We start from the raw sequence: 19027 nt of genomic DNA, 5'->3' as shown, positions 1-19027 counted from the left end.
GCCATCCATCTCCTGGGGAATGGAGCCTCCTCCTATAGCCCCGGAGGGAAACTTTATGGTGGCTGACCTGGCACCCCAAGCTGCTGCTGCTCTTTTGGTTGTGGGAACGACTTGGGATCTTTCCCAAATGCTTTCTGCCCTAATCCTGTAACTCCAAACATGAGCTGCATTTGTAATGAATCCAATAAGTAACCAGAATGATAAGACTGGGAAAGAACCAAGTAAGTTGCCGGATGCTCTTGTTCCCAAACGGCCATTCTTGTTGAACATTGGTTCCACACTCCAAGCTTGGGGAAGTAGCCTGAACAGAGGTTCTGAGGCAGAAACAGATTTTGATAGTGTTCATTTAGATACCATCCATGCCCCCAAAGGCACCGATGGGCTCCAAGAAAAGGCAGGAAAGCAAGATGGAGGCTTTACGTCAGTTGCCAGAGTCCTTGGAGGTCATCGCACTGTACATCATAACCCTGACTTCACTGATGACAGCAGATGCTTCCAGGCTGGAGCCTGGGCAGAGGGCTCATTCTCTCCTGCCCCCTTCTATTCCTTTCTCTTCTCAACTTCTTTCTATTACAGAGGACCACTGAATTTGGGCTTTCAGATCCCTCAAGAAAAGAATCACTTTAAAAAACATCTTTAAACATCTTTCCTTTCTTCTCCTCTCTTTCCCCCTCACCTAACCTCCCCTTCTCTCCTTTTCTCTCTCTCCTCACATGCCTTTCTTTTCTTCTCCTCCTGTCTCCCCTCCCTCTCTCTCCTCCCTTTTCCTTTCCTTTCCTCTCCTTTTCCCTGCCTTCTCCTCTCCTCTCTGTTCTTCTCCTCTCCTCTTCTCATCTCTCCTCCCTTCTGCAGTTTACAGGATGGTTTCAGAAGAGAGGGCATCCTTCAGAGTCTGGACCTCACTCCCATAGAGATTCCCCATTTTCAGTCATTTCAACCATATCTGACTCTTTGTGACCCCATTTGGGGGTTTTCTTTAATGATTTGCCATTTTCTTCTCCAGCTCATTTTACAGATGAGGAAACTGAGGCAAATAGAGTTAAGTGACTCACTCAGGGTCACTCAGTTACTGTGTCAGAGGTCAGATTTGAACTTAGGAAGATGAGTTTCCCTGATTCCAGACCTGGCCCTCTGTCTACTGTGCCATCTAACTGCCCTCTCTAACAAAGTTCCTCCCAGATACATGAGTAGACACTCAGTCCATTCCTGTGGATTTGACATCTCTGAAGTTTCTATCCCTAAGAAGAAAAGAACTAATGTCAAGGTGGGGTCCTGAACAAATGATTCAAGAGAAAACAGAAAAGGTTGGAAAGTGTTATGAAAGCCTGGGAGAGGTTGGGAAAGGCTATGGGATCTCCAGATATAGTCTAGAAGCAGAAGCATAGCCTGGACGCCTAGAGAAAAGGGTCTATGGAAAAAATCAATCAAGAAATCAGCAAGCACTTGTTAATTACCTACTATGTGCCAGGCACTCTGCTAGTTGCTAAGAATATAAAGACAAAAATTGAACAATCCCTGCCCTCAAGGAACTTACATTCTAGCAAAGAGACAAAATACACAATTTAGTATATACAAAAGAAATGCAAAGTAAATTTTTGGGGAGAAGGCACTAGACATGGGGTGAGGTGAGAGAAGATCAGGAATGGCTTCAAGTAGGAATCAATCAGTAAACAGTTATTCAATGCCTACAATGTGCCTAGGCATTGTGCTAAGGGCTGCAGATACCACAAGATACCAAAAGAGGCAAAAGACAGTCCTTGCTTGCAAGGAGCACATAATCTGAGTTTGGGAGCAAACCAGGGATTCTAAGTGGAGAAGAGAGGAGAGTTCATTCATCTCAGTCAGATACAGCATCAGTCCAAAGATGCCGAAATGGGAAACAGATTGTCCCATGTGTGAAGAACACAAGAAAGGTAATATTGATGGGAAAGGAAGGATGAGTTCCATACTGAAACTCTTCCACCTGTCTTTATTCTGGGGACTTTGGAGCATCACCTTAACTTGAATAAGCCTTATTTTCAGCATTCCTTCTTTCTGTGTTTCTCTCAGGTCAAACTGAAGAAACAAAGATATCATGTCTAAGGGGCAAAGAACAGAACATAATATTATGCTCTGCTATCAGATATTCAGTATTTCATGAAAGTTCTGTTGAAGGAAGGAAAAGAGGAAGGAGGGAAGGAAAGAAGGAAGGGAGGGAGGAAGGAAGGAGGGAAGGAAGGAGGGAAGGAAGGAGGAAGGGAAGGAAGGAAGGGAGGGAGGAAGGGAGGAAGGGAGGAAGGGAGGAAGGGAGGAAGGGAGGAAGGGAGGGAGGGAGGGAGGAAGGGAGGGAAGAAGGAAGGAAGGAAGGAAGGAAGGAAGGAAGGAAGGAAGGAAGGAAGGAAGGAAGGAAGGAAGGAAGGAAGGAAGGAAGGAAGGAAGGGAGAAAGGGAGAGAGGGAGGGAGGGAGAGAGGGAGGGAGGGAGAGAGGGAGGGAGGGAGGGAGGGAGGAAGGAAGGAAGGAAGGGAGGAAGGATACAAGTATTTATTAAGTGATTGTTATTGTTTTGTTCAGACAAGTCCAATTCATTGTGACCCCATGGACTATACTATCCACAGGATTTTCTTGGCAAAAATAGTGGAATGGTTGGCCATTTCGTTTTCTAGTAGATTAAGGCAAACAAAGAATAGGCAAACAAAGTTTAAGGGACTTGCCCAGGGTCACACAGCTAGTAAGTGTCTGAGGCTGAATTTGAACTCCAGTCTTTCTGATTCCAGGGCCAGTGCTCTATCCCCTGAGCCACCCAGCTGCCCCTATTAAGTGTCTACTATCTGGAAATCATTATACTAAACTTTATAAATATTATTTCATTTGTTCCTCACAAAAATTCTGGGAGGTGGGTACTATTATGATCCTCATTTTACAATTGAAGAAAGCTAGGTAGACAGAGGTTAAGCCCAATGTCACACAGCTAGAAAGTGTCTGAAGTTGGATTGGAACCGAAGTGTTTCTAAACCCAAGCCCAGACCTCTGGCCACTGTGCTACTGGGTTTTGGAGTTTGTTGGATCAACTAATGAACTTGGTTGGTCCTTTAGAGAAGAGACTGCTCTATGGACATCTCACTCCTTTTTGATGATAGCAACAATGAGATGAAGAATGAGAATGAGAACACTAGAGTCATCTCTCATTCAATGTATCAAATATATCCAAGGTGGGGAAGTAGAGGGAAGTGGTACAGTACATTTGTACTGGATTTACCAATCAAAGACCTGAGTTCAAATCCTACTTCTCACACTTGCTACCTATGTAACCATGAACCAGCCACTTACCCCCTCTGTACCTGAGCTTCCTTTTGATTGAAATGCTGGGGTTGGATTAGATGACCTGTAAATCCCCTTTCAATTGCAAATCTGTGTTCAAATGATCCTCTCAAAGGCAAGTGATTTAGCTCAGTTCCTACATCTCTGAACTGGTAAGAAATGTTCCTGGCATACTTCTCCCATGTGTACAACACGTTTTTGAAGAGACTAGGCAGAGGGATATTATTAGAAAAGAGAATAGTAGTTGGGGCATGGTGGAGGTCTTTTTAAAGAAGGTTTCTGAATGTGTCAGACCCCTAATGCTAAATTTATTAATGAGTCATTTTCCTAGACCAGCAGGCACTGTGGGAGAAACTGAAAGAAGAAGTCACAAGCCGAGGTCTGAGTTTGGGGGGTTTTTTTGAGGGGGGGAGGAATTGGTATTTGTGTCTTGACAGTCTGTACACCAGAATGGAGTTCAGTAAGTATAGCTTTAGACAGGGGTCTGATACCAGAAAGTTTCTACTCGTTTCTCCCTTGTTCAGAGAAGCTTCTAGGAATCAAGCCCAAATTTCATTTTTTCTCAATGCTCTTAACTCAGGAAATTGGTAATGTCTATTCACTTGCTTTATACAGGACCTAAAATGTATGGTACTTATTACATGCTTTGTGGTGGTGATGCTAATTCACCTCATAGTCCCTACCTTTTTCTTTTTTGGTGGGGGGCAATGAGGGTTAAGTGACTTACCCAGGTTCATACAGCTAGTAAGTGTCAAGTTTCTGAGGTCGGATTTGAACTCAGGTCCACCTGAATCCAGGGCTGGCACTTTATCCACTGTGCCACCTAGCTGCCCCACCTACCCCTCTTCTTGATGGCAATCTCCTCCATCTCTATCCTGTACCAGCTGCTCAATGGTATGGCTATTCCCTGGGCCTCACTGGCACAGGTCATTGCTACATTGCCAAGATCTTCTCCGGGCAACTGTATCCTCTTGACTATTTGTTTTCCCTTTCTCTGCCTCTTGCTCTCTCTGTATCTGTTTATTATTGTCTGTCTGTGTCTGTGTCTGTGTGTGTGTGTATGTGTGTGTGTGTGTGTGTGTCTGTCACTTTCTTTCTCTCTGTCTCTGTCTCACACTCAGAAATACCTATACACCGACACACACATACACTTCGTCCTCTTTAATCACCTGGACTACCTCCAATTTCCTCCAATCATTCACTCAGTCAATAAGCATTTTGAAGTGCTAACTATATTCCAGGCACTATGCTAAGTGGTACAGATAGCCAGAAATGTAAAAAAAAATACTTCTTATCCTCAAGGAACTTACAATCTGATAGAGGAGACTACTTGAAATATATGTGTATGGTTAGTTAGTTAGATAGCTAAAAGAAGACTCCAAGCCCCAAAAGAAGGACCCTAACATGAAAGAGTCTAATCACAGATTATAAAGTATTTATTGTCTGAGAAAAGTATTGCAGAGGAGAAGAGATTCTGCAAGGAAGGAGAGAGGGAGAGAGAGTTGTCAGCTACTGAAAGGGGAGTGGGAAAAGGGTGCGATAATATAGTTTCTAGAGGCTTTCGAGCAGGGAGCAGAATTAAGGGGAGGGGAACATTTGTAGACACAATAAGCCAGAATGTTTAGAAAGTCCTGAGCAAGGTCTGGAGTCTGCAGCTGCTGCTCAAGGTTGCCCTTGAGCCAGTTGGTTTCTGGCAGCTTATAGGCATTTCCCAAAAATTCGGCTAGAGTTCACTCACAAAGTATCCCTAGTATGTCAAGCAGCTCTGAGCCTCAGCAATCCTTCTAAGTGGCTGGTTGTTGTGTGACTCTGTTGTCCTGCTCCCCTGTGAAGAAGGGAAGTTCTAACGTATAACATAGTCATTGCAGACAGACAGACAGATAGAGATTTATAGATATATCTATAGGTAGATAGATACATTTCTATCTATAGATACATATGCAACAATGATTTTATTCATTTCTCATTATCTAATCTACTGCCCTTATATCCCCTTCCAAACCTGCTTTGATCTCAAGCCCATACCCCTCACATTCCCTTTCCTTCTTACTTCCTACTTAAATTTGATTACAAATTTGTATCAAGAGATACAAAGATGAAACTACATATCCTCCCTCCCTTCAAGGAATTTCTCCTCTAATTAAGAGGATTATACAGTGATGCAAACTATAATATGATAAGTGTATTAAACAGGTCTAGGTGATAAACACAGATTTGAGAAGAGAGGAATTACAAGACCTGTGTTCAAATTCTACCTCTGTTGATTATTACCTGTGGGATCTTGGGCAAGTGACCCAACCAACAAGAGCTTCAGCTTCCTCATGTGTAAATTAAAGGATATGGAAGAGATGATTCTTCACTTTATATCTGTAATCCTGTGACCTGTAATTTAGGGCTATCGGGGATGGGGGTTGGGATTGAGGAGGACTTTATACAGAAAGTGCCTGAGCTAGCCTTGAAGGAACATGTCTGACAATGTATGATACCAGAGCGTTTGCCTCCTGGAAAAAGGAAAGGTCTTATTAATAATATGAGCACTAGACTTTATAACCAAATTGAATGCCAAAAGAAAATGCAAAACAACAAGCTTGATAGTTCCTAGAAAGTGTGAGTAGTACCAGCTTCTACTCTATCAAACACTATTGAGATCTGATATCTCCTGAAAATATAAGAAAGAACCTCCCAAGACTTGTCATACCAGATGTCTACTGCTCACTCCTGGTGATTCCCATAGGCAAAAATGATATTATTACAATGAATCCAGAAAATATTACTATAGATGAAGTCTTAGGCAAGAGGTGTAGGCATCATAATATAATAAACACAGATCTGGAAGGACCTTAGAAATCATTTAGGTCAACCTTCTAATTTTTAATTAGGAAACTGAGGCACAAAGGGTCTAAGAGACATATCTCGTTCCATTCTAGAAGTTTTGGGCCTTAGAGGAGGCTTTTTGTAGCAATAGGCTCTAGTTATTCTTCATTCTAAGTTTCACAAAGGTAGGCCAAAATCCTGAAATGAGAAGCACAGGGGCAGGGACATGAAGAAACAGGAACAAAGGAAGATGGGTTTGGGGCAAAGGATACATCTAGGTCTTAAGTGCCAAAGACAGATGAGAACCATGAGTTTTATGCGGAGAAAGTAGGATTTCATTCAAGGTTTATCAGATCAGATTCTTACTTTTGATATCATAGACAGGAATATGGAACTGATTAGTAGCAAATTAAACAGGAAAAGCAAGAAAGGGATGTAGAAATGTCCAGAATGGAGAATAGAAGTGTCCAGAAAAGGGGCAGCTAGGTGGCACAGTGGATAGAGCACTGGCCCTGGATTCAGGAGGACCTGAGTTCAAATTCGGCCTCAGACACTTAACACTTACTAGCTGTGTGACCCTGGGCAAATCACTTAACCCCAATTGCCTCACCAAAATAACAATAACAACAACAACAACAACAACAAAAAACAAAGAAGTTTCCAGAAAAGAAGACAATGGTTCTAGGTTGGAGGAAGGAGATTAGATATAGATATAGATAGTGTATATGTATAGATCATAAACATATATATTATACATTTGTATATAATAAATGAAAGATTATATAGAATTTTATAAGGAAAGTCATTCCAGAAGTGATAGCAAGATCTCAAAATAAAATTCTTAGGACACAATTCTGAAGTACAGAAAAAGGGGAAATCGTCTATGGAAACCAGCTGTGTCATTTACAACTGTGTACCAGGCCCTCTTTAGGCCTCAGGTTCTTCATGTGTAAATTGAGGGTGTTTGACTAAATGACCACTAAGGCTTTTCTTCTAGCCCTAAATCTATGATTCTGTCACAATTATAAAGGTTCAAGAGACATAGTTTTGGGGTAATTTAATTATTTATTAATACGGCCAGCACATTTATTAATAAAAGGCTGGTCATTTGGCCATCTCTCTTAGACCAAAGACAATCATGGTGCTGGGCTTACAGTTTATATGCCCCTATAAGAGTAGGTATTCTCCAGGGTGGGAATCAATCCTGATTCCCTCATTGGTTAACAATTAATAAGAGAGTGAATATTACAATGAGGCACTGAGAGTGATATCATGTCACCCTTGGATAGAGATACTATCTCTATAGCTAGACCACTCCCAGACTTGGGCAATCTCTGCAGAGAATTTATGTCCCACCCACCCACCCCCCAAGCTTGAACAGAATACAATGGCTACCAGGGTGGAGTCTGAACAAGAAAGTTAGTCAAATCTCATTATAAACCTTGTCTTTCAAGAGAATGAACTTTTTAAGATTAAGAGTTTAGTAAAAGGGGGAAACTCTGGATTTCCCCAAATGATTAGTTATTAGTAATCATATCTCTCAGTTGCATTTTTTATTTTGTTTTGTGGGGCAATGAGGGTTAAGTGACTTGCCCAGGGTCACACAGCTAGTAAGTGTCAAGTGTCTGAGGTCAGATTCGAACTCAGGTCCTCCTGAATCCAGGGCCAGTGCTTTATCCACTACACCACCTAGCTGCCCCCAATCATCTCTCTCAATTCTATGATCTGACCAACTCAGATTTTTTTTAAAGACAGAAGCAGAAGTGGAATGTAAGGGTAGGCAACAAAACATGACTGTGAAAGTATGGTATGGTTCTCTAAGAATAGAGTCGGGAGAGTTAAGGCTCACAATAATCTGCGGCTGGTGAAGAAGGCTAAGGACAACAAAAATGGTGTGAATGTATGTGAGTGGTTTTTAAAAATGTAAAGTAGGAAAAAGAGAAGAATCAAATAAGAGAAGGAACTGCTACTTGGTGTGAATGGGATGTTTATAATTGATAAATGAGAGAAGGCAGAACTACTCAAAATTTATTTCTGGTCCTGTTTGCCACTCTTTAGGCAGCCAAGTGGAACATCTCCCTAAACCCCTATTCTCACGGGGTCACCATCTTGGTATCAAAATTAGCCAAATTTAGTGCAGAGACCCAGTGGGCTTAGCCTAAGGCAGTTCAAAACTCCTGAGTTCAAACTATCAGCCAGTTTCAACCTCCCCTGGCAGCAGAGTTTAGAGGCCTGTGCCAACAGCTCAGACTGAAAAATGCTTTGTTGATTTTTTTTAAACATCGCTGTCACTTTCTGATGACTATTGAGAATCTCTCCTTTGTAGCAAATGAGTCCAGTTAAGCAAAACAAATCAACACACTGACCAAGTCTAAAAATGTATACTTAATTCTGTATCTATACCTCACCAATCTCTAGGCCAAGCAGAGACAGACATTCTTTACTATCATTCTTCTGAAGTCACAATTGATTATTACTGATTAGAGAAATGAAAATTAAAACTACTCTGAGGTACCACCTTACCTATCCATTTGACTAATATGACAAAAAAGGAAAATGATGATTGTTGGAGAAAATGTGGGAAAATTGGAACACTAATGCACTGTTGGTGTTGTGAACTGATCTAACCATTCTGGAGAAAAATTTGGAACCATGTCCAAAAGGCTATAAACTGCATACCCTTTGATCCAGCCCAACCTCTACTAGGTCTATATCCCAAAGAAATCAATCATAAAAAAGGAAAAAGGACCCACATATATTAAAATATTTATAGCTGTTCTTTTTGTGGTGGCAAAGAATTGAACACTGAGGGGATATCCACCAATTGGGGCATGGCTAAACAAGTTGTGGTATATGAATGTAATAGAATACTATTGTGCTGTAAGAAATGATGAGCTGGAAGATTTCAGAAAAACCTGGATAGACTTACATGAATTGATGCTGAGTGAAATGAGCAGAACCAAGAGAACATTTTACACAGTGTGATGATCAACTGTGATAGATTTAGTTCTTCTCAGCAATACAATGGTCCAAGACAATGCCAAAAGATTCATGATGGAAAAATGCTCTCTACTTCCAGAAAAAGAACTAGCAAATCTGAATGCAGATTGAGGCATACTACTTTCACTTTTGTTGTTGTTTCTTCTTTCTTGTGCTTTTTTTCCTTTTGTTCTGATTCTTCTCTCCCAACATGACTAATGCAGAAATATATTTATCATGATTGTAACGTATAACTTATATCAGATTGCTTACTGGATTCAGGAGAAGGGAGGGAAGGGACAGTGGGGAAAAAATTTGGAACTCAAAATCTTACAAAAATGAATGTTGAAAACTATCTTTATGTATAATTGGGAAAAATAAAATAAAATACTATCATATTTGTCATTTCTCATGGCACAATAATATTCCTTTGCATACACTGTTTATCTTCTTCCTCTAGTTCTTCACTGCTGAAAAAAACATGTTGCTATAAATATTTTGGTACTTGTGGGACCTTTCCCTCTATCTTTAAATTTTGTATTATTTTGTACTATTGTTACCACAAGATCTAAATATGTGTACAAGTTTTATTTTTTTATGAATGAAAAAGCATTTATTAAATGCCAGAATAGTTCCAAATTGTTTTCTAGAATAGACAGACCAATTCATAGCTTCACCAACAGTGTCTCATATTATCTTTTTTTTCCCAAGGCACCCTGTGTACATATGTTCCTCTAGATGCCCAGGACCTTCTGCTACAGAATTATGCCAAATTGGCCTTCCCTGGACAACATTTTATTGTCCTTGATTTTTTCCCAACTTCCTCTCTGCCCCAACACACCCATCACGATTTATCTTTACCATTTCCCATTAAATCAGAGTTGTGCTGAGTGACTAGCTGTTCCAAGAAAGATATCTGAGCTGAGAAAAGGCAGCATAATGCTTTAGAGGGTACACTGGTTTTGGAGTCAGGTTACTCCCAGCTCTGTTATTACCTATTAGAAAATGATGATGATGATGGTATATATATACTGTGAGATTTAAAATTGGATATTAGATCATTAATCTCCCCTCTTTAACCTTTCCCTTAATTTATCTCCCATACTAGTAAATGGAAGAAGCTTCTGGTTTTCTAGTTAGAGCTTTTATTGTATGGTAGTCACAAGGTGATGTTGATTAGAAGGATAGGAAAGTAGAAACACAATACAAATCATCTTAAGTCTAAGCTTAGTCTATATTCCATATAAAACTCACCAAAAGCCGAAGGCCACCTTTGGGGAGAGAGAGACCGTGTCAAGCGCGTGCTGCTGCTAACCGTGAGCCGGGCCCACTCGAACTCTCATCAGCATCAGGTGTGCAGCGCAGTCAGGAGACCAGCAGAGCAGGAAAAAAAAACTCCCACTTCCGTTCTCTCCTTGCCTTTTAAGCTCACACCCCGGAAGTGGAGTGCTAGCAGGCAGTCTGACGTGCGAAGCAGGCAGACTGGCGTGCGTAGCTCATGCCATTGGTCTCCTCCCCGAAAGGGTGGTCCTTAAAAATGTCTTGCAAAGTCCTTTACAAATATTTTATCATTTTATTCTCATAATAATCCTGAGAGTTAGGTACTACTATTTATTATCTTAATTATACGGCAATGGAAAATAAGTCAGAAAGAGGTTAGGCAACTTGCCCAGGGTCACATTGCTAGTAAGTGTTTAAGTCTAGGTTTGAACTCAGATCTTCTTAACTCCAAGTCCAGTTTTCTATCCATTGTATCTCTGTGGGCCTCAATTTCCTTATCTGTGAAAAAGAGGGTTGAACAAGATGGCCTCTAAGGTCCCTTCCATCTCTAAATCTATCTATTTTTTTTTTTATTTAGTGAGGCAATTGGGGTTAAGTGACTTGCCCAGGGTCACACAGCTAATAAGTGTTAAGTGTCTGAGGCTGAATTTGAACTCAGGTGCTCCTGACTCCAGGGCCGGTGCTTTATCCACTGCGCCACCTAGCTGCCCCTAAATCTATCAACTTATAGGCCTATGATAGTCTGTAATGTCCCTTTCAGGTCTAAGTCCTACTAATCTATCGGAGTGGTCAATCATAGTTTAATATGTTACTATTCTCAGGGAGCATTTACATTTGAATAATCAAAAAAGGTTGAAGCCTTAATTCCCAAAGGAGTGATAAATGATGGCCTTTTAGAAACCATGGAAGATTGGTTAGAGTAAGACTTTTTTGGGAGAGGTTGGGGTAGGGAGCAGGGAGGAGGAGGGAACTTTCAAATGTGCTTCATATCAACCCTGCATAAAGCAGGTTCAATGTACTTCCATTTTAAGTAGTACCTGAGGGGGTCCCCTGAGTTTTAGGTTCTCCCCTAAAAGAGTGAAGGGGCCTATATGTTTCTTTTTTTTTTAATTAATTTTTTTTGGGTCAATGGGGGTTAAGTGACTTGCCCAGGGTCACACAGCTAGTAAGTGTCAAGTGTGTGAGGCCGGATTTGAACTCAGGAACTCCTGAATCCAGGGCCAGTGCTTTATCCACTGCACCACCTAGCTGCCCCCGCCTATATGTTTCTAATGCCACTTCTGGCAAGGACAGAAGCCAACTCTTCAGAGACCAGGAAGTTTGTTTTCTGACATTCCTTTTTGGTACTTTGTTTGATGATTAGTCTAGTGTTCAGATTGTCAACAAGATCAGTCCTTTTCCAGGAGGTAGACATTCAGCAGTCACACCGTTAGTCACATGGGAGCTGATTCCTGGAGCAATACAAGTTTTTAACTCCTCATCTTCCTGCTAGAAGAATGAATGGACAGCAAAAGAATTACCAGGAAACAAGAAGAAACCTAACTGAGTGCCCTTCTCAAGAGTGTAACTACAACAGCATGTGGGAAAAGTGAGAATTACACTGATCCATCATCTTTGGGAAAAATCAATCTATTGCTCTGGAATTTCTGGTCTCAACTTTCACTCACCCATCTTAATTTTTTGTCATTTTCCTTGTAGATACATTCTTGATCTGGGGCAGCTAGGTGGCACAGTAGATAAAGGACCTACCCTGGATTCAGGAAGACCTGAGTTCAAATCTGGCCTCAGACACTTGACACTTGCTAGCTGTGTGACCCTGGGCAAATCACTTAACCCCCATTGCTCTGAAAAAAAAAAAAGAATGTTAAACTCTTGATCTGTGTTTACTGTCATGTATAATATATCTGTGTCTGATATACTGATCCACCCACTAACTGGGGTGAGGGGACCAGTCCAACTTCAAAAAGTGGAGTGATGAATAGAATAAAGAAAATTGAGATGGAAAATGGTAAAATGGAAGAAACATTTGAAATGCCATTGGAAGGGGGCAGCTAGGTGGCACAGTGAGTAAAGGGCCAGCCCTGGATTCAGGAAGACCTGAGTTCAAATTCGGCCTCAGACACTTGACACTAGCTGTGTGACCCTGGGCAAGTCACTTAACCTTCATTGCCCCACCCAAAAAAAATGGCACTGGAAGACCTGAGTTTGAGTAATTGCTTTGCTACTTACTAACCACATGATCTTGGGCAAATCATTTCATTTCCCTGAGCCTAAGTTTTCTTCTGTGAAATGCGAGGAAATTTTACTATAGGCAGCTAGGTGACCCAGTGGATAGAGTACTAGACCTGAAGTCAGCACTTCATAGTTATATGACCCTAGGAAAGTCACTTTAACCCCTGTTTACTCTAGTTTCCTCATTTATAAAACGGGGATAAAAGCATCTCCCTCCCAGGGTTGTTGTCGTGATAAAATAAGAATATTTTTAAAGCACTTTGCAAACCTTAAAGTACTATTTTTGTCGTTGAGTTGTTCAATTGTGTCCAAGTCTTCATGACCCCAAAAACATAGTCCATGGGATTTTCTTGGTGAAGTTACTGGAGTGGTTTTTCATTTCCTTTTCTAATGTTTCTCTATTTTACAGATGAGAAATTGAGACAAATAGGGGTGCTCTATAAGTGGTAGCTATCATTATAGTATTACTTTTCCTACCTACCTCATGGAATTGTTGTGAGAATCAAATGGAAGACTTTTTTAAAGTATGTTCTTCATACTTTATTTCTATAAAGTATGTTTCATATAGTGCTTTATAAATGCCAGTTATTATTAATAATTATTGGGGCAGCTAGGTGGCATGGTGGATAGAGTATCAGGTCTAGAGTCAGGAAGACTTATCTTCCTGAATTAAAATCCAGCACCAGATACTTACTGGCTGTGTGACTTTGGGCAAGTCACTTAACCCTGTTTCCCTCAGTTTCCTCATCTGTAAAATGAGCTGGAGAAGGAAATGGCAAACCACTTCAGTGTCTTTGCCAAGAAAACCCCAAATGGGATGACAGAGAGTCAGACATGACTGAACAACAACATTATTAACAATGTACCGAGGAAGGATTACAGTACATGGCTATGTCTATACAGGTAACAATATAGACATGTGTACATATGGATATACCTTTTATGGGAGAAAGCACAACATAGAACAGAGTTGTCAAACTCACAGCCCTCCAGCAAAATCACCTAGAGTCACTGAACCAGATTAAATTATAATTGGGAAATGTTTAATAAAACAAATAAAAATACAATACAACATAGGTTAGTGGTCGTTATGGTTTTCTAAGTTAATATGTGGCCACTTTCTATTTGAGTATGACATCATGGGATTGGAGCATAAAGTATATGCCTGGAATATAGCAGGTGCTTAATAAATGTTTGTTGATTGACTAGTGGACATTGAGTCAGAAGACCTGCTTTCAAGTTCTCCCTCAGACACTTAGTAACTGTGTGGCTATGGGTAAGTAACAACTTCTAAGAGTTGTTACTTGTTTCTTCTGTTTCCTCATCTTTAATGGAATGATAACACTGGTACTACCTTTCTCATAGGGTTGCAAACCTTTACAGTATATAAATGTGATTTATTAACATACAACAAAATCCTTGACTAAAGCCCTGCGATGACTCTGTAAGAGAGTGTGAGGCTGACAATTTTGTGCAACTCTCCCTCATTTAAATCCAAATCAAGTGCAAGTCAAGACCACCAGAAATATCATTGGGCTTCTTTGAAAAGGAAGGATGAACAACAAAACGACAACAACTCCAACGCTTCATTGTGGTGGCAAAGTGACCTGGTTCCTGAAGGCTGCTACCAGAGTGTACATTCTGACAGGTCATACCAAGCTAGCACTATCCTTTTTTATACATAAGAATATATGTACACGCAGAAAGGTGTTAATTACAAGCTCGAAAATGCCCTGGGTGTCTGTCATCCAAAGACCAACTTATTCAAGTGCAAAAAGGTTCTTTATTGGAAGGCTGATGGGTTTTTTTCTTCCATAGCATTTCATAACTGCCAAGAGGAACAACTACACCAGTCTAATCAACGGATCTTCAAAAGTATTGAACTCTATAGAGTATGCAGGCTCTCCATCAACAAGATGTCTCACATATACATTTTTTAGATCATATAAGATACCCTGGGAGATGCAACACCTGGAATAGATTTATTTGATGCCTTTCACATGGTTAATATCAAGCATGGCATAAAACAGGGAAGTATACTCTCATCCAAGGTGGGTGTCACTGTCTTCTGTCTGAGGGTTGTATAATGCACAGTATGAATTTTTTAAAAGGATTCCCTTCAGATGATGAAGTAAATCCTTCAGGTCCTCTTGTTTGCAGATCGCATTTTGCTGATTGTTGCAAGACTCAGAATACTGAAGAACCTCGTAAATGAGATCTATGATAACTCAAAAAACTTTGGCTTCCCTGCTTTCACAGTCGAAACAAAACCATGAAGGTTATCTTTTTTCCAGAACATGATGTGCAGTTGGATAAAAAAAACCTATTAAACTGGTACATTACTCTGTGTGTGTGAGTGTGTGTGTGTATACATATATACACACACACACACATATAGTTTTATATATAGTCATTTATAGTTATATGTATGTATGTATGTATATCCTGAACAAACAATAGAGATGAATCATGACCTGGGCCCAGAATTGACTAAGAGGAGGAGAACAATATAGTACTTTTAATGACCTTAAGCTGCTTCCTGAAAAAATGGTCCATCTTTTTAATACCAATATTCTTCTGGTGATACTATATGGCTGTTGGTCATGGAATACCATAGTCTCCAAAGAATGATAGTTGTGGGTCCCTCAAAAGGCAATAGGGAGATGTATGGCTAATACAAGAGAGTGGAATCATATTACTAATACACCAAAAGAGGGATGCAATATAACATCAATGAGATATGTGACTTGAAAAGAAAGTGGACTGGTCATGAAGTGAGAATAAAAGATAATCAATGGACAGCCATGTGCCCTATTGTACCCTTTCTATATCAATATTTTGAAGGAAGGAAACAAGCATTAATTAACTGCCTAATATATACCAGACACTGTGCCAAGCACTTTATACAAATATTATCTCATTTGATCCTCACATGAATTCTGGAATGTAGGTATTATTATTATTTTTTTTATGGGGCAATGAGGGTTAAGTGACTTGCCCAGGGTCACACAGCTAGTAATTGTCAAGTGTCTGAGGCCAGATTTGAACTCAGGTCCTCCTGAATCCAGGGCCGGTGCTTTATCCACTGTGCCACCTAGCTGCCCCCAGGTGCTATTATAATTCCCATTTTACAGTTGAGGAACCTTAGCTGAGGTTAAGTGACTTGCCTAGGGTTAGTAAGTGTCTAAGGGTAAATTTAAACTCAGGTCTTCCTGATGACAAGTCCAGTGTTCTATCTACTGTACTACCTAGCTACCTTAGGCCCTAAGAGCACTAGGCGAACCTACTAGGGAAGAATTAAGGAAAGGATATGGTCAAGTCTCCCAGGATAAGAAAGCATGGGTAGATTGACAAATTCATAAGTGGAAGAAGAACTCATATCAGTGCAATTACAGATAAATCAATGAATAAGCAAACATTTACTAAGTAACCTCCTATATGCCAGGTAGTTGGTTTTTTTTTTTTTTAATTAACTTAATTTTTTTCCAGTTAACAAAAATCATTGGTCTCTCTGCCTCTCTTTGGATAAAAAGGTAAAAAGAACTCTTGTAACACATTTGTATAGTCAAGCAAAACTAATTCCTTCATTGGCCATGTCCCAAAATATATATCTCTCAGTCTCAATCTCCATTACTTTTCTATCAGGAGTTGAATAGTGGTATGTTTCATCACTGGTCCTCTGGAATTGCAGTTGTTCATTGCAATGATTGGATTTTTCAAGTTTTTCAAAGTTGTTTGTCTTTGAAATGTTGTTATTCTATAAAATCTCTCTCCTGGTTCTTCCTATTTTACTTATCAGTTCAGGTAAGTCTTTCTATGTTTCTCCGAAACTCTCAATTTCTTAGAGCACAAGAGTATTCCATTATTTTCATATGCCATAATTTGTTCAGCTGTTCCCTAAGTGATGAGAGAGTACTCCCACAGTTTCCAGTTATTTGCAACTACAGGAAGAATTCATATATTTTTGTACATATAGGTTCTCTTGCCTTTTCAATGATCTTTTTGGAGTATAGTTCTGGTAGGTTTTGCTGGGTCAAAAGTTATATATAGTTGAATAAATTTGGGGGCATAATTCTATGTTTTTTCATAATTGACTACATCAATTCAGAGTTCTTACAACAAGGCATATTATTGCCTATTTTCCTGCAGTCCCTGTAATATTTATCATTTTCTTTTTCAACTTTGTCAATCTGATGAAAGCAAGACAGAACTTCAGAAATTCTTTAATTTGCATTTCTCGAATTATTAGTGTTTTGGAACATTTTTATGACTATTGTTAATATGGATTTCTTCCTTTGAAAAGTGCCTTTCTGAGGGCAGCTAGGTGGTGCAGTGGATAAAGCATAAAAATAGGTAAATAGGTTATAAAAACTATTCCTATTTTCTGATGATTGGATGATACACTTAAAAAATTCTAGAGCTTCAACAAAAATATCCATTGATGTGATCAATAGCTTCAGCAAACTTGTAAATAAACCCTCAAAATGGGGCAGCTAGGTGGCACAGTGGATGGAGCACCGGCCCTGGATTCAGGAGGACCTGAGTTCAAATTTGGCCTTAGACATTAGACACTTACTAGCTATGTGACCCTGGGGAAGTCACTTAACCCTCAATGCTCTGTAAAAAAAAAAAAAATGAAAGTGCCTTTCATATCCTTTGGCCATTTTCAATTGGGGAATGATTCTCATAAATTTTATTTATCTTATTCCTTATTTATCTTGGAAATGACACCCCTGTCATACTACTACAAAAATTTTTTTCTCAGTTATCTGTCTTCTTTCTAATTTTAGCTGCAATGTTTTATTTGTGCAACAACCTTTAAATATTATGTAATCAAAATTGTCCATTTTCTTTTTTATAACCCTCTGTATCACTTGTTTGGTAGGAACTCTTCCCCATCCATAGATCTGAAAGGTAATTTCTTCCTTGTATTTCGAATTTGTTTATAGTTCTATTCTTTATGTCTAATTCATGTATCTTTTTAGAACTGATTTTGGTACACTATAAGAGATATTGGTCTATAACTAGTTTCTGCCAGACTGCTTTTCAGTTTTTGTCAAATAGCAAGTTCTTACCCCAGTAGCTTGTGTCTTCAAACATATCAAGCATTAGGCTACTGTGTTTGTTCACTTGCTTCTGTGTGTTGTGTTCCTAATTTGTTCTACTGAATGACCTCTATTTCTTAGCCATTTATTTCTGAATCATTTTGATAATTATAATTTTGTAATATAGTTTGAGATCTGGTACTGTTGGCCATCTTCCTTCTCTCTTTTTTCCCATTATTTCCCTTAATATGCTTGACCTTTCATTTCTCCAGATTAATTTTGCTGATTTCTATAGCTTTATAAAATAATTCATTGCTAGTTTGATTGTTATAACATTGAATAAATAAATACTTTAGGTAGTATTGTAATTTTTATTATATTGACTTGACGTAATGATGAGTATTGAGTATTTCTCCAATTATTTGGTTCTATCTTTATTTCTATAAAGAGTGTTTTGTAGTTGTATTCATATAATCCTTGTATGTAAATAGACAAGAAGATTCCCAAGCATTTTATCCATTGTTCAGTTATTTTTAAATGAAATTTTTCTTTCTGCTGGATTTTGTTGGTAATATACAAAAATGCTAATGACTTATATGAATTTATTTTACCTGCTGCAATTATAATTTTTTAAATTAAATTTTAGTTGACCCTTCATGGTTCTCTGAGTAAAAGTAATGCTTTTTTTTTCCTTTGCCTATTTCTTTTCTTGGCTTTCTAGTATAGCTACTATTTCTAGAACTATATCAAATAGAAGTGCTGATAATGTGCAACTTTGCTTTACCTATTATCTTATTGGAAAGGTCTCTAATTCTGCAAAAGAAAAAAAAGTAAGAAAGAAAAGTGGGGGCAGCTACGTGGCACAGTGGATAAAGCACTGGCCCTGAATTCAGGAGAACCTGTGTTCAAATCCAGCCTCAGACACTTGACAATTAATAGCTATGTGACCCCTGGGCAAGTTACTTAACCCTCATTGCCCTGCAAAAGAAAGAAAGAGAAAGAAAGAAAGAAAGAAAGAAAGAAAGAAAGAAAGAAAGAAAGAAAGAAAGAAAGAAAGAAAGAAAGAAAGAAAGAAAGAAAGAAAGAAAGAAAGAAAGAAAGAAAGAAAGAAAGAAAGAAAGAAAGAAAGAAAGAAAGAAAGAAAGAAAGAAAGAAAGAAAGAAAGGAAGAAAGGAAGGAAGGAAGGAAGGAAGGAAGGAAGGAAGGAAGGAAGGAAGGAAGGAAGGAAGGAAGGAAGGAAGGAAGGAAGGAAGGAAGGAAGGAAGAAAGAAAGAAAGAAAGAAAGAAAGAAAGAAAGAAAGAAGGAAGGAAGAAAGGAAAGAAAGGAAAGGAAAGGAAAGGTCTCTAATTTATCTCTATTACATGAAATGCTAGCTCT

General features: G+C 39.2%; 1 pseudogene; it reads left to right on the top strand.

Annotated features, from left to right (window-relative positions):
• Positions 1–377: 377 nt before the first annotated feature.
• LOC122728864 overlaps positions 378–19027 on the top strand; it is a 34150-nt pseudogene continuing 15500 nt past the window's right edge.

This window comes from Dromiciops gliroides, chromosome 5, assembly GCF_019393635.1.
Source record: "Dromiciops gliroides isolate mDroGli1 chromosome 5, mDroGli1.pri, whole genome shotgun sequence".
NCBI lineage: Eukaryota > Metazoa > Chordata > Mammalia > Microbiotheria > Microbiotheriidae > Dromiciops > Dromiciops gliroides.
The sequence above is the reverse complement of the archived record's forward strand: the minus strand, read 5'-3'. Positions and strand labels throughout refer to the sequence as shown.